Source organism: Thalassophryne amazonica, chromosome 3 (assembly GCF_902500255.1).
Source record: "Thalassophryne amazonica chromosome 3, fThaAma1.1, whole genome shotgun sequence".
Taxonomy (NCBI): domain Eukaryota; kingdom Metazoa; phylum Chordata; class Actinopteri; order Batrachoidiformes; family Batrachoididae; genus Thalassophryne; species Thalassophryne amazonica.
Window position 1 is genome coordinate 86,586,409 of NC_047105.1, and position 16,566 is coordinate 86,602,974.

Consider the following 16,566-nt stretch of genomic DNA (forward strand, 5'->3'; position numbering starts at 1 on the left):
AAATTCTTGATTTTCTGTGATTTTCTGATTGTTGTTTTTTTTCTTCTTTTTTTTAGATTCTGTCTCTCACAGTTTAAGTGTACCTATGATACAAGTTACAGACCTCTCCATTCTTTGTAGGTGGGAAAACCTGCAAAATTGACAGTGGATCAAATACTTATTTGCTTCAGTGTATACACTACCAGTCAACAGTCACACTCATGTATCAACGTGCGTACGGCGATATTTGAGCATATATGGGGTGTACGCCAAAACGGCTGCGCTACTTGGCATTCATCAATGTGGTCATTGGCGTATGCTGCGCTGAAAATATACACCAGGTCGAGAGGTGGCGTAAATTATACACCAAAATGAACCAGCGCTGGAATCCACATAAAAATGAAAATGATCAACATGATAAACAGTGCCATTATACAAATTAATGTATATGTTACATAAATAACACTTTCCTGATTATACTACATAATAATCAATACAAATCCCGCTTTTGCGGGATTGTTGGTCTCTCGAGCACGATCCGTGACCACAGCGCTGACTGCAAAGAAAGCGCTGCTCGCCTTTTTCTCCAGAGCCTGGAGCCAGAGCAGCGCTGAGCTTAACTTTATGTGGCGTGATCGTTTTAGACAATGGAATTGATAATTACAACTGTAGTGTTCTCATTCCCTTCGCCCGTGCCGCAATCAGGTTGTGTCGTCTCCATTCGTTTGTCACAATAAAATAAATAAAGAAATACATTTTAAGAATAAAGAAATCTGAAAAATTAAGAGTGTCTTATTAATTGAGCGAGCAAATATCCACGTCAAGAATTATTGACATGTGAAAAGAGAATACAGTGGTCCCTCACTATAACGCGGTTCACCTTTCGCGGCCTCGTCGTTTCGCGGAGTTTTTAGTCCAATTTTGCATGCATTTTTTTTTTTACAGTGTTCTGTGTTTTGCGTGTCTGTTAATAAGAATCTTCTCGCCCAGAAGAAAAAAGAGCGCCAACAACTACTCATAACTGTGTTTGTCACTCGGAAACAGACACCTGCAGCCAGGTGTGAGTGGAAAAAGGCGCGGCATCAGGAAGCAGAGGCGCGATCTGTGAAATACTGGTCAGTCACTATTAATAATTTCTTATGTGTCCAACCTCGTACGTTGATCGTTAAAATTAAATTCATTAGTTTTAAAAGCCATCATAATTATTTATAGGAAAACGTTCTATTTTTATTTCTCAAACAAATGTTTGGGCCTGAAAACAGTTTGGTCTTATTTTTCTACTAAGGTTTGAACTTTGAGAGTGTTTACACACGAGGGAAAAGTGAGAAAATGTTCATGCCTGATTGAGAAAGTGTATAAAGTGGTTTTACAGGGTTTTTACAGCTTTAAAACGTCTATAATAATTGTAAAAAAAATAACGCTGACTACGTCGCGGTTTCGCGTATTACGGGCTATTTTTAGAACGTAACTCCCGCGATAAACGAGGGACCACTGTAACACTTTTTTGATTATACTACAAAACAATTGATACGACGGCCGCTTTTGACAATCTATTGGCACACGTCGTGATTAGTGGAGTTCTTTTTCTTTGCCGTCTTCCTGGCTTCCATGTCATAAAATGAGGGTTTGTCTGAAGCGGAGTCTGAATATTTATGGGCGTGTTTATTATAATTACGATTGTTTTCACCCACCGCATTTATCAAGGTCGCGTCAGGCGTACACCGGAAATGGGCAGGTGCGCACTGCTTGATACATGTCACGGCAACTTTGGTGTACTTCAAATTTACACCGTAAATTTATGCCACAAGTGCGCAACTTTGATACATGAGGCCCACTGTCCCAGTCAGTGTGTCCAAACTGCTTATATATGCCTTGGTGTTAAGGAACCGGATGATACTCAAATACACATGACAGATGCATCTACTGATCTGAGGATGAAGATTATGGCCAGACTAAAGCAGACGACAACACGACCAAGAGTACTGCTCCCCTGGCTCACTGACAAAGATGCTTGCAGACATTAACACAGCTCTACTCACCATCCCCACTACCAGCATTACAGAAACCAATGAGCTCATATATGCCACTGCCACAGTAATCCTTGAGACACTTGGGTATAGGATCAAGAAGTTCAAGAACACCCCCACAGCAAGCGCCCTCCATGGACAAGAAGATTGGAAGCCCAAATCTGGAAAGCCCAGAAAGATGTTAGCCAAATAATAGAGGTTCAAATGTGTATCATGAGACACAGGTCCTGGATGCATAAGAAGTACAACAAGACACCCATAACTGAGGCCCTGGAAACTGCCAAACAAAGGTTCATAACTCTGACTGCTTGGCTGAAGAGATACACCAGAGAAACAGAGGCCAAGAAAATAAATGGCCTATTCTCCAGTGACCCATCCAAGGTACACTCCCAGCTGAACGGGGAAAACAGTAATACAAGAACAGAGCCACCCAGAACTGAGACTGAGCAATACTAGAAGAACATCTTGGAGAAAGGCATCACACAACACCAATGCCAAGTGGCTAGTGGACCTAAGAGCACACCACAGCCACCTCCCAGAGCAAAAACTAATCAACATCACAAAGGCAGACATCCAACAAAGTCTCAGGGATGAAGAGCTAGACAGCACCAGGGCCTGACATGATTCATACCTACTGGCTGAAGAAGCTAACAGTGCTCCATGTGCACCTGGCAGTACAAATGGGTGGGCTATTAATAGCAGGTACTCACCCAGACTGGCTAACACAGGGCAGGACAATCCTGATCATGAAGGACACCCACAAAGGTACGACACCCTCAAACTACTGGCCAATTACCCATCTTTCCACGACATGGAAGTTCCTATAAGGTATCGTAGCAACCAAGGTGAGTAGGCACATGAGTCAGCACATGAGCACAGCGCAGAAGGACATTGGAAACAACACCAGAGGATCAAAGCACCAGCTACTGGTTGAGCAAGCAGTACACCAGGACTCAAAGACCAGGCAGACCAGCCTGACTACAGCCTGGATTGACTACAGGAGCACCTATGACTTAATGCCTCACACATGCATACTGGAGTGCTTGGCATTATACAAGGCTAACAGTGCACTGATAACCTTCTTCAGGAACTCAATGGAACTGTGTCACTGGAGGCCAACTCCAGGACAGTCGCACAAGTCACCATCAAGTGCGGAATATACCAAGGTGATGCACTGGTCTTGCTCCTGTTCTTCATAGGCCTCAACACCCTCAGCCAACTCATCACAAAGAGTGGCTGTGGATATCGATTCAGGAATGGAGTAACCATCGGATTGGATAAGTGTGGCCAAATGGTGGCAAAGAGAGAGAAGGTGATTTGAACAGAGGGGGTGAAGATGCCAGAAGGCAGGATAAGAGACATACAGAACAGCTACAAGTACCTGTGAATCCCGCAAGCCAATGGGAACCATGATGAAGATGCAAGAAGATCAGCCCCAGCCAAATACCACCAGAAGGTAAGACAGGTGCTGAGAAGCCAGCTCACAGATGCCAAAAGGAATTATGGGAAATGAGCCTCCTCATAACTGGTTGGATGGTTGTAAAAATACCAACGCACACATTACTGTAATGTGTGTGTGTTGGTTTTAACAAAGAAATCTGTATTTGTAAATATGTATTTTTTTCATGTGTTAAAAAAGGCATTTGCAAAACTGAAAATTCTGTTTACGTGTGATTCAGGCAGCACACCGTGTGAGAGCTGGATGCCATTTATACTCCCATCCAGTATATGGCAGTGTTCAATGCATTTTGACCCAAAATTCCTCTTCCTTACAGCAGTGGGCAGGGTGCACAAAGACAGAAGTGATGACTCATTGTTTGTGTTGGGTTTATGATCACCGTTGATTCTACTCAAAACATTGGCGGTGCTTAAACTCAAAACTAGCTTGTCAGTAGTTGACGGTGTACCTCTGAGTCAGTACTAAAAGTTATCAGTTACCTGTAGCTTCCGCTAACTTTTTTATCGGTTTATCGTCATGAAAGTTAACTTTTTAGTTAGCGCATTAGCGGTTATCAAAGTTAGCTGTGCCCACCACTGCATGTAGGGAATATTTAGGATCTCTATGTCAAACCCGGTAGTCACAGATACACCTGTGGTTACTGTTTAACATGAATGAAGCCATATGTCACATTTCTATTAGCCAGATGACCAGAGGTGGAAACCCTGGCTTCAGAGAATAAAAGTCTTACTATGTATTTGTTCCATCCTCCCACTAAACCAGCTGATTCTAATTAGTTGAACTCTTCAGGCAGGTTGATGAGCTAATCAATGAAATCACTTGTTTTAGTTGCACAGGTAGAAGCAACACATAGGTGTTTTACTCACTGAAGCCAGGTTTTCTCCCTCTGAGTTCAGCAGTTATGACATTTAGCTTAACCTTTCAATTTGCCATGTGACTAATGCTTTGTAGCCAGTATGGATTAAAAAATTTAACAGATTGTCTGTTCGTCAAGAATAAAATGGCTCAGTTTTGAGAATTTTGATTATTGACATTTTGCACACAAGCAATACTTTTAAAGCACTTGTGAATGGTAGTGTTGTGAGGTGTGCAGGAACAAGAACAAAAAAAAAACAAAGAAAACAACTACAGGAGAAACAGAACAGCCAGCTTGCTGTTGCTGTACTTCATATCTGATGATGAACAAAGTAACCTCATTACTCAGAATAAAGAAGAAAGAAAAGGAAAATAGACACTAAAATAATAATGGCAAAAAATACATAAATAAGAGCTTCAAGTATGACAGAGTGGGATCTTATCGGGGGTAGCTGGCAGAATAGTCTTTTCTGCATAAGCAAGTGAAGGCCTCCAGTCACTGTACATCTGATCTTTTTTCTAGCTGTACATTATTATGTAGGAAGGTGGTGTTGGTGAGTTCCATCTCATTTATATGGAAGATCCAGCCAGCAAAATTGCAAAAGCTATCAGTTCTGCTTGTGGTCTCGGAAGAGGTACCTGAGGGATGCCGAACAAAGCAGTTATGGCATTAGACTCCATAAATATCCCAGGTACCTTTGATAAATTTTTAAAAATTGTAGTCCAATAATTACACAGAGAAGGCAAGAGAAGAAATATGGACATTATTAACAGGCATCTGATGACAAGTCATAAACTGATCAAGTTCATTATAAATGTTGGAGAGCCTAACTTTAGTCCAGTGACTATGATAAACAACTTTGCACTGGATAAATCCATGCCTGGCACAGACAGGAATATCCCCCAGACCTCATATGAATTTGGCTCCACCAATTCCTCCTACGAAAGAGGATTTGCAGTATTATAGAGGTTAAGGATAAGCTTTGAATTTAACTGTAAATAGGTGAAATCATACCTTTTAAAGTCTGGGATTTGCGTAAATAACTAGGGATCTGTCAGAAGGCAGGTTGGGAAACTGGGCATATGTGTTGTGAATAAAAGTATGTAAGATTACATTGTTAAATGGACTTTAGGTGTGTATGACTGTGTTCGTTTGTCTATATGTGGCCATACAATAGACGAGCGTCCTGTCCAGGGTGTAACGTGCCCTATGACTGCTGGCATAGGCTCCAGCCTCTCCATGACCCTTGATTGGAGTAAGTGGGTATAGAAAATAAATGATTAAATGAGAGACTGATTCCATTTTTAAGATAAGAGGGGGGAGAGAGCAGTTAAAGGGGGAATGTACAAGAGATGGCAGTGTTAGGGGTTAAGATGAGAAGGACTCCTTACTCACCCAAGAAGAACTGATCAGATCTGAACCAGAATTGCATAATTTGGAGGTTTGTTGTCTTGTGGTAGAGCCAAAACCATGGTAAGGCCATCTGCCCAAGAGAGTTAGTTCTCCAAAAAAAATTTTTAAACCCTGATTGAGTAAAATAAGTATAAGCTGAAATATGTCATAGAATTTTGTGAGAGTATTCATTTTAATAATTAATTTGTGCAGCTACATTTGATGTGAGCAGTGACAAAGATTCCTAATCATGTTGCACAAGTGTTAAACTGGGCAACAACAAAAATTGGCCTCAAGTGGCTTTTCAAATTCAGAACTTGAATGCCAAGAGAAATTAAATCATGCTGAGATATTTTAAATGGGAAATTGTGAGGGGATAAATTAATGTGCAATTGTGCAACTCCAAATCTGAAAAAGTTGGAATGATATGGAAAATACAAATTAAAAGAAAAAAAAACTAATGCAGTGATCATTAATTTAGTTGAAATTGTATTTTATTGCAGACAGTATGAACCCAAGATACAGTGAGGAAAATAAGTATTTGAACACCCTGCGATTTTGCAAGTTCTCCCACTTAGAAATCATGGAGGGGTCTGAAATTTCCATCTTAGGTGCATGTCCACTGTGAGAGACATAATCTAAAAAAAAAAAAAAAAACGGAAATCACAATGTATGATTTTTTAATAATTTATTTGTATGTTACTGCTGCAAATAAGTTTTGAACACCTGTGAAAATCAATGTTAATATTTGGTACAGTAGCCTTTGTTTGCAATTACAGAGGTCAAATGTTTCCTGTAGTTTTTCACCAGGTTTGCACACACTGCAGCAGGGATTTTGGTCCACTCCTCCATACAGATCTTCTCCAGATCTTTCAGGTTTGGAGTTTCAGCTCCCTCCAAAGATTTTCTATTGAGTTCAGGTCTGGAGACTGGCCAGGCCACTCCAGGACCTTGAAATGCTTCTTATGGAGCCCCCCCTTAGTTGCCCTAGCTGTGTGTTTGGGGTCATTGTCATGCTGGAAGACCCAGCCATGACCCATCTTCAATGCTCTTACTGAGGGAAGGAGGTTTTTTGCAAAAATCTCGCAATACATGACGTCCTGTCCCCTTTGCAGAAGAGCACCCCAGAGTATGATGTTTCCACCCCCATGCTTCATGGTTGGGATGGTTTTCTTGAGGTTGTTCTCATCCTCTAAACATGGTAAGTGGAGTTGATTCCAAAAAGCTCTATTCTGGTCTCATCTGACCACATGACCTTCTCCCATGCCTCCTCTGGATCATCCAGATGGTCACTGGTGAACTTCAAACAGGCCTGGACATGTGCTGGCTTGAGCAGGGGGACCTTGCTGCCCTGCAGGATTTTAAACCATGACAGCATCATGTGTTACTAATGTAATCTTTGTGACTGTGGTCTCAGCTCTCTTCAGGTCATTGACCAGGTCCTCCTGTGTAGTTCTGAGCTTTCTCAGAATCATCCTTACCCCACAAAGTGAGATCTTGCATGGAATCCCAGACCGAGGGAGATTGACAGTCATCTTGTGTTTCTTCCACTTTCTAATAAATAATCATAACAGTTGTTGTCTTCTACCAAGCTGCTTTCCTGTTGTCCTGTAGTCCATCCCAGCCTTGTGCAGGTCTACAGTTTTATCCCTGGTGTCCTTAGACAGCTCTTTGGTCTTGCTATGGTGGACAGGTTGGAGTGTGATTGAATGAGTGTGTGAACAGGTGTCTTTTATACAGGTAACAAGTTCAAACAGGTGCAATTAATACAGAATAAGAGGACTTCTTAAAGAAAAGTTAACAGGTCTGTGAGAGCCAGAATTCTTGCTGGTTGGTAGGTGTTCAAATACTTGCTTGCAGCAGTAACATAAAAATAAATGATTAAAAAAATCATACATTGTGATTTACAGATTTTTTTTTTTTTTTTTTAGATTATGTCTCTCACAGTGGACATGAACCTAAGATGAAAATTTCAGACACCTCCATGAGTTCTAAGTGGGAGAACTTGCAAAATCGCACGGTGTTCAAATACTTATTTTCCTCACTGTATATATTGTGTGTGTGGTCAACATCAGTTTATTTGTTAATATACATACATTTCTGCATTTTAGGCCTCCAAGACATAGAAAAAACATTGGATGAGGCAGTTTATTCCAAATATAAGCATTAAATCATCATGGGGGTGGAAACATGAACATTTTCAAGTCACTGAATATGCTTTGGAGAGGCAGACAAGATTTGTCTTGAGATGCAGATGAAATTTCTGGATGTTGTTGGGCTGCTGTCATGAGTGGCATTCTTATGGTCCCCTTCACACATAATGCTGATTTGGTCGAATTGCGCATAAGTGCGCATGAAGCAGAAATCGTATACAAAACGTGTTCCTTACACAGCAGCTGCTGCTCACACTGTGTTCCTGCTCGAAAGACGCTGTTGTGTGCATGAACAGTCGTACTGGGATCGTGCACGAATGCCCGTCAGCGCGATGTTTCATGGTTCGCTTATACGAGCTGTTCCACCGTGAGTCACCCTGAGTTGTACATTTTCGCACTATGTGTGAAGGGGCCCCAAGATAAGTCAGGGGGGTGGAAACGAACATTTTCAAGTCACTGAATATGCTTTGGAGAGGCAGTAAAGATTTGTCCTGAGATGCTGAAGTCGCCGGATGTTGTTGGGTTGTCTTGGCTGACATGCTTATACAATGCTGCATGGAAGTTGGACAGTACCTCTGGATTGACAAACTGAGGTGGTGGTCCCCATATTTAAAAAAGGGTTGCTTCAATAATGCATTATTATTGTTGTTGTTGTTAAAACTTTTATCTTTGTGCCAGAAAAATGTGTGATTATATTGGTGCACAATAAATTGTGGCTATGCTATGGCATTCAATATGACTTGGCAGATCTTGATACACTGTCAACTTTAAAAGTAGACTCGGTTTAAAAAAGGTTGGGCACCCCTGCTTTAAATCTTGAAACATGTTGCTGTGAGAAAATCCAGCAAACTGCTGTCTCCAAGTGTGGTTCAAAATGTGTATTTATTTTACAACAGCATATTCATTTACTCAGTGTGTTTTTTCGGTTCCCACCTGTGTCAGAGTCTGCATGGCGACAGCCGTATTTCCCTATCTCATGCTTTCTGTGAGGATAAACACAGAAGAGGATCCTGGGCTGAGAATATGACGAGCTTTCGAAAGCAGTCCTTTAAGACGCAATGCACCATTAATCCTCCAGAGGAATAAAGGATTTAGATTAAGCACCTACTGCTGGTTTGCAATGCTAACTTAAGTGTTATCCACGTCACTTCTGCAGAGTTTTTTTTCAATGAAATACTAGCTGGTACCAACAACCTATCAAACAGTGTGCTCATGTTCCGCTGTGCACCAGATTTAACTTCATTAGTAATGAATGCACAGAGGTGGAACTCTTCTGCATCTATGATCACCAAAGGCATTTGCCAAAATCTTGACACATGCTGCTGTTTCTGCTTCAGGGCTTTGGTTTGCAATAAGACTAATGCACCGAAATGGAAAGTCGTCCCCAGGGCAGGAAGGGGGCCCGGGAGGGAGGGGTGCATGATGAAAGCCACGTTAACTGACTGCAACCCTGGGTTTTGCATCACTGACATGTCACTACAGAGTGTCAACATGTCAAGCCACGCACAAAGCTTTATTTAAACACTCGTGTAGATCCCAACAGCTCATGATTCAAAAAGGCACAGTTCAAAATGTTATGCTGTATTCCAGTCACCTCGGAAGTTGGAAATCGCGACTGGGAACGATGTCACACCTGAGTTCAATGCTTTCCAGTTTATACATAACACCACAAGTCAGAAGCTCCCAAGAAAGCCTTTGTTGTGCATGGTCTTTTGGAGTCGAGAGAGCTATAAAACAAGTAAGAGACCTCATGGAAGAGGACAGATTGTGCAGAAGCTATGCTAGTGTGATATTTTACTGCTTGGTTTAAAGCGCAGTGTTGAGTCATTGTTAGTAACATCTACCAGGTTAGCCAATATTCGTGATGAACTACACATTACACTGTATTTTACACTTACAAACACCATAGCAACATGTCCACAGACAGCTGTAGGACAGTACTGCGTGTTACTTATTAAACTGGATACAAAAACAATGAAAAACAACAGCTTTCACTTAGGGGCCCTTCAAACATAGTGCGAAGTTTGGTCGCCGTGCACACGAAGTAGGAATTTCATGTAAAATGTGTGGAATCGTACCTGTCTCTAACAGCTCATACACCTGTTGCTACAACTATTTGCGCACACCAGTGCCTGAAAGACAAAATGTGCGCTGTGAGATCTCATCGCACCCTCTCGCAGCAGGTGCCAGCCAAATTCCAGGTGACACGCACAAACATCTAACACCGCTCACATGACACTTAGAAAATGTGTGGCCAGTCACACTCTTGGCATAATAACAGTTAGCAGGCAACCACTGTCGCACTGCTATGAAATTTGTCTAAGTTCCCCACAAGTGTGATTTTGCAAACACACACATTGACACGTAGGTGTGTGTGCTCCACTCTCAGGACGTGTGGCTTCCGACAGAAGCAGCTGTGAGAATCTGCGGATCTGGACAACACCTACTGTGTTTGGACAGACATGGACTAACAACTGTCCACTGTGAGGCGCATGTGTCTGATTGCTGTACTTATGTGGGCATAAATAAAAACATATCGCTGTGGTGGTGACAAGCTGCAGCAAGCGAGCGCCGCACGGAGCAGACACTGGCAGCCCTCCAGGTTGAAATGGACTGTCAGAACACGCAGCGGGCGATCTAACCGTCACGTCACCCATGTGAGCTTTGTTCCACATGATGCAGTGTCTGTGCTGCAGCGTGCCGTCAACAAGACACGCATGTTGGGCAGGACACGCGCGTGGCCGACTGGACGCACCTGACCAGTACATGTGGACATCAGAGCACACTGCTTCTCATTCATGTCATTTCATGACTGTATGTCTGTGACCATGGGTCATCTACAGAGGAACAGACGGATCATATTTGTATTGCGCGCTTGATAAAGCCAGTGTTTTTATATGGTGTGTGATTTTAATTTTTTTTTGTAATACTTCCATGTCCTTCCTGATATGAGGCAGATTCCCACAGCTTTCAAAGAACACCTCTGTAGCTCAGTGGCAAAGTTGCTGACTAGTAATCAGAGCTTTTGGAAGGTGCGGGTTCGCGCCCAGTGGGTGGTATGTGCTTTTCTTTTTTTATTCCACATAAACGGCGTGATGTGGTCCCACAGGTACTGGCTGTTTTTTTTTATTCCACATAAGCGGCACAATGTGGTGCACCTCGCACTGTTCATGCTCGAAATACACCGTCGCATGCACGAGTTCTCGCACTGGGATTGTGCCCGCCTGCCCATCGCCGTGATGTTTCGTGGTGTGCAAATTGGACTATTTTGCGCTGTTTCACCGTATTTGTCCAAACGTCATCTAAACTTCTCATATGTGTGAAAGGGCTTTTACTACTGATGCTCAGACATCTTAGATTGTGAATTCGGGGTCTGTGGGGTTTAAACAAGTTACAATTACAACTTCAGGGTGAGTTCCACACTTTGTACTCTTGGCAGGAATTATGACTTCTGAGTGCAACTGGAGTCCATCATTAGTCAAAGAGGAAGCGCAGCATCAGTCTCAGGTTTGAGTCCTAAATAGGGAAATGTGTACTTGATCTCTTTTCGCTTAATGACATTTGAAAGAATAGCACCGTTGCTTCACCGTGTCTTACATCTGTCTGGAGGAGGCAGTTCTCAAAAATGGAATGACTGTACAAAAAGGAGTCTAGTGAGGGAAGCCACCAAGACACACATGACAACTCTGAAGTTACAAAGTTCTGTGATTGTTTCTGAAGAAACTGTTCAGTGCTCAAATTTTGTGTGTTGACTCAGCAGTTATAGAACTTCCTGATGGAATTGCAGAGATTATTTAAAAAGAAAATATGAAATTTCAAGTGCAGTTTCACGTATGATATGCGTATATATACGTATGATGTACTTTATTGGAAGAAGAAGGAAAAAAGAATAATAATTAATAATTAATAATAATGGAAAGCACATGGGTGACTCAAGCTGTGTGGCTGTTTTGGGCATTGTGATTCATGAACACTCAGTTTTTTAGAACTGCTGACACTAGACAGGTTTACCAGACAGCTCCATAGTGTTTGTTTTTCTTAAGGATTTATGTAAGTTAAGTGCAAGTCATATTCAGTGACTAATAAAACATATCATCTAATTGGATCACTGGATAAAAGAATACTACAAATGCACTGTAATAGATTAAAACATATTTTATACATGAATGCAAATCAAGAGCTTCTTTCCACAAGTGGATCTTTACCTGTCTGCAGGAAAAATCACACTGTTCTTACTTTTCTTCTCTTCTTTCATCATCCACTTTGCTTCTCTCGGGATAACTGTTAGCCTCCACTGTAACATTAGGCTGTCTTCTCATTGTGCTGCAGTCATGGAACCACCAGCACGGTGCGTTCAGATTTTTCTAAAACTACCAGCTGTCTGCTCCAATTCTGGAATAGATGGCAGACTGGATAGAAATGGTTCTGACAAGATGAATGGAGTGGGAAATGGTCAAGTGTGTGAGGTTGTGCTGGCATGCCTTTGTGGCATTTTTGTTTCATTTTCGATGAGGCACAGTTGACCATGACCTCCAGTAGTTTACAGCCAATGAACGGTGGGCCACATCTGGTGTTTGTGTCCACAGTATATCTGCCTCTCCCTCCCTCCACCTCTCTCTCTCTCTCTCTCTCTCTCTCTCTCTCTCTCTCTCTCTCTCTCTCTTTCTGTGTGTGTGTGATTGTGTTTAGGTTGAGCATCCCATCTGCTCCGGCAAACTCAGGGCTGCAGCCTGAAGCCGCAGCAGCAAGATGCTGACACATCCTCCTCTCATGTACACTGAAGTATAAATCAGTGCAAATGCATACAGACAGACGGAGGAAAGAAATGTGCAGCATATATAATAAAGCTTGTTTTTGTTCTTTGTTTGTTTTCCATAAAACTCAGTCTTTCATTTTTGAAGCATCCATCTAATTTTTGAATGCACCACCGTGCTTAAGCGAGTGCACAAATTTGAGAACACATTTTTACTTGCATGTAAACTGGTACACTGACAGAATGTGCATATTACTATTGCTTGTGTGTGATTGCTTCCGCAAGCGAGTGATTGCAACTTTTAATATGTATGGGCCAGTGTTTAGGTTCATATGGAGGGATTGTATGTAATCGGGAAGGAAACAGATCACACAGTAAGCTACTGGAGCCACACTGGATGTTTCACAAAAATATTGTATTACAGCTGTTCATAAACAATAGCAATGAAAATAAATAATTATTAACAAAAATTGTCCCTGCAAAAATGGCAGTTATTTCTTATAAACAGTTCAGTTTAATTCATTTCTTGGGATGATCAATAAAGTCTCAGTCTTTAGTCAGTTAGTCAAATAAAATAAGTATAAGTAGTAAGTCATTATAAATGCACTTATAAGGTCAAAAAAGTAAGTGGAATGATGGAGCAATACTCCTACCACTCTGGATGGAAAGATGAATGGCCTCCTCAGGGAAAGGAAATCTTGATCCAACTCTTTGGGTTAGGGCCCCTTCACACATACATAGTACGAATAAGTACAAGTCAGGGCGACTCATGGCAGAACAGCTCGTACCAGCGAACCACGCAAACATTGAGCCGACAGGCAGACATGCACGATCCTGGTACGACGGTTCGTGCAGGCAACAGTGTCTTTCAAGCAGGAACACTTATGTGGAGAACAATAAAATAAAATCAAGCTATATAATTAGTGAATACCACTGGGTTGATATAAATAATACATAAAAGGGGACAATACAAAACCCTGTGGTTAAATAACCCTGGTTAAAAAAAAAAGTCAGTCACAGGATTCAAACCTGTAAAGCTTTGCTTACCAGACAGAAGCTTAACCACTGCATTACCATCACTGGCCTGTAATTAGTGCGGAAAAATGCCTGAAATCAAGAAAGACATGGATGAGGTGCGCTGTGTCCAGCCGCTGCAATCCAGTGCAAAGGCAAAACATGTTTTATATATTTCCACGTGAGGACAGCAGGTAGAGGTACATGCCTTTCAGAGGAATGTTGTCAGTGTTCTCAAGCTAGGATGTCCAGGAGCAGCTTTACAACTGCAGCTGTGAGCGGACACAAATGGCGCGATCAAGGCACCCTTCACACCAGCGGCCGAATGATGGGAAATGGCAGGCAAGTGCCCATTTGACCCACTCTCGGCCGGAGTCCAGGTGCCACCCACATACATCCAACACCACTCATTTGCGCAGTCAGCATGAAAGTAGAGCACAGGCGACTACTTTGCAACTTTAGAGTTGTCATGGGTGTCTTCGTGGCTTCCCTCTCTAGTCTCCTTTTGGTACAGTCACCCCATTTTTGGAGAGGTGCTTCCACTAGACAGATCTAAGGTACGCTGAAGCAACGGTGCTATTCTTTCAAAAGTCATCAAGTGAAAAGAGATCAAGTACATATTTCCCTATTTAGGACTCAAACCTGAGACTGATGCTGCACTTCCTCTTTGACTAATGGTGTGCTCCAGTTGCACTCAGAAGTCATAATTTCTGCTAAGAGTAGGAAGTGTGGAACACACCCTGAAGTTGTAATTGTAAGTTGTTAACTTGTTTAAACCCCACATACCCCAAATTCACGATCCAAGGTGTCTGCTCTGAGCATCAGTAGTAAGTGAAAGCTGTTTTTTTATTGTTTGTATCCAGTTTAATACATAACACACAGTACTGTCCTACAGCTGTTTGTGGACATGTTGCTATAGTGTTTGTAAGTGTAAAATACAGTGTAATGTGTAGTTCATCACAAATTTTGGCTAACCTGGTAGATGTTACTAGCAATGACTCACAATACCACGCTTTAAACCAAGCAGTAAAATATCACACCAGCATAGCTTCTGCACCATTTGTCCTCCTCCATGAGGTCTCTTATTTGTTTTGTAGCGACCAGACAGGCTCGTCACGTAACACGCGATGGCAACATCCACACGGTCTGTCCATCATGTGACAGCCTGACTGACAAATCAGCGTGGGCAGCTCAACTGCCCCACATCCTGGAGCTGTAAGCCCATTCATTTGAGCACATTGCTGCTTTGGACAGGTGGGTGTGTCACTCGTCAGTGATGTGATGTCCATATTGACATGATCACACACGCTCACACCCACTGCAGTTATGCATTTGTCAGGGGGCCGTGGTTGACATGTAATGTAATGTAGTGACATGTAATCATGTCATGAGTTGGATGTCATTCGAAATCAAGCAGAGAGGGAGCTGACCACAGCCAGTGACTATGTTCCTATAGCTTGCACTGCTACACATCACAGCTGCCGCATTCACAGTGCAAAGTTGGGAAACCCATATTGTCACATGTGCTCCAATAACCCATGTTCAATGCACGGTAGTGCACATGTGTCTGCAAATGATGACGACATGGGAAAAATAAAAAAACATATACTAAATCACCTTTGGATCGCCTCCCCCATCCACGTCTCAGCATGCACGGCGATGTCCATGCAATCACAGCTGCACCTGACTACTGTCATCACTACTCACAGCTGGAGAACATATCGTTCCATGAACAACATCAACAACATGCCACTGAGATGCACATGTGTCTTGACATGGTAAAAAAAATAAAAACATATAAGTATCACCTTTGGAATACATAGATTTTTTTTAATAGTATATAGGGTGGATATTTATAACCTATGGTTCTGCTTATAACCTTTTGGCCACACTGTTAAGTTGTTCTTTTTTATGAGTTTTTGTTATTGTTGACCTGTGTACTGAATAAATGAGTTCATTCATTCAAAATAATATTGAGATAAATTCAGATAAAAACCTATCAATCAGGTAGCACTTTCCACAGGCTGAAGGCCAGGGGCACACCCGGAGGGGAAGGAGGACAGAACAGCTCCTCACCGCTCACTCCCAAAGCACTGAGAGACAAGCTCCACTTTTGACATTTTTTGTATATACTACAACTAATAATAATTTCAACAACAAAATTCACAGATGCTGACTTTTGAACTTTGCGCTGGTAACAATCTGGATGGTCTTTTTCCTCTTTTGTCTGGAAAACACAACGTCCATGATTTCCAAAAACAATTTGAAAATTAGACTCAGACCACAGCACACTTTTCCACTTTGCATCTGTCCATTTCAAATGAGCTCAGGCCCAGAGAAGGTGGCAGCGTTTCTGGATGTTGTTGATGTATGGCTTTCGCTTTGCATGGTAGAGTTTTAACTTGCACTTGTAGATGTAGCGACGAACTGTGTTAACTGACAGTGGTTTTCTCAAGTGTTCTTGAGCCCACGCGGTAAGATCCTTTTACACAATGATGTCGGTTTGTAATGCAGGGCATTCAATGTTGGTTTTTGGCCTTGCCGCTGACGTGTAGAAAGTTCTCCAGATTCTCTGAATCTTCTTATTATATTATGGATTGTAGATGATGGAATCCCTACGTTCCTTGCATTTGAATGTTGAGAAACATTGTTCTTAAACTGTTGGACTATTTTTTTTCGCAATTGCTCACAAAGTGGTGATCCTCATCCCATCTTTACTTGTGAATGACTGAGCCTTTTGGGGATACTCCTTTTATACCTAATCATGACACTCACCTGTTTCCATTTAGGTGTTCTTTGAGCATTCATTAACTTTTCCCAGTCTTTTGTTGCCCCGTCCCAACTTTTATGAAATGTGTTGCAGGCATCCATTTCAAAATGAGCAAATATTTGCACAAAAACAACAAAGACTATCAGTTTGAACATAAAATATC

At 41.9% G+C, this 16,566-nt stretch overlaps 1 protein-coding gene and 1 long non-coding RNA gene across 5 annotated transcripts in view; one reads left to right on the forward strand and one right to left on the reverse strand.

The window, feature by feature from the left end:
- The window catches only part of dlgap4b (discs, large (Drosophila) homolog-associated protein 4b), a 529,323-nt gene that overhangs the window by 205,759 nt on the left and 306,998 nt on the right, over window positions 1-16,566 (forward strand). The window lies entirely within an intron of this gene.
- LOC117507212 lies at window positions 1,887-5,752 on the reverse strand. The gene is made up of 3 exons (XR_004559646.1): window positions 5,743-5,752; window positions 2,803-2,806; window positions 1,887-1,964 (listed from the first exon to the last, which is right to left on the reverse strand). It is a non-coding gene; the product is annotated as an uncharacterized LOC117507212 (long non-coding RNA).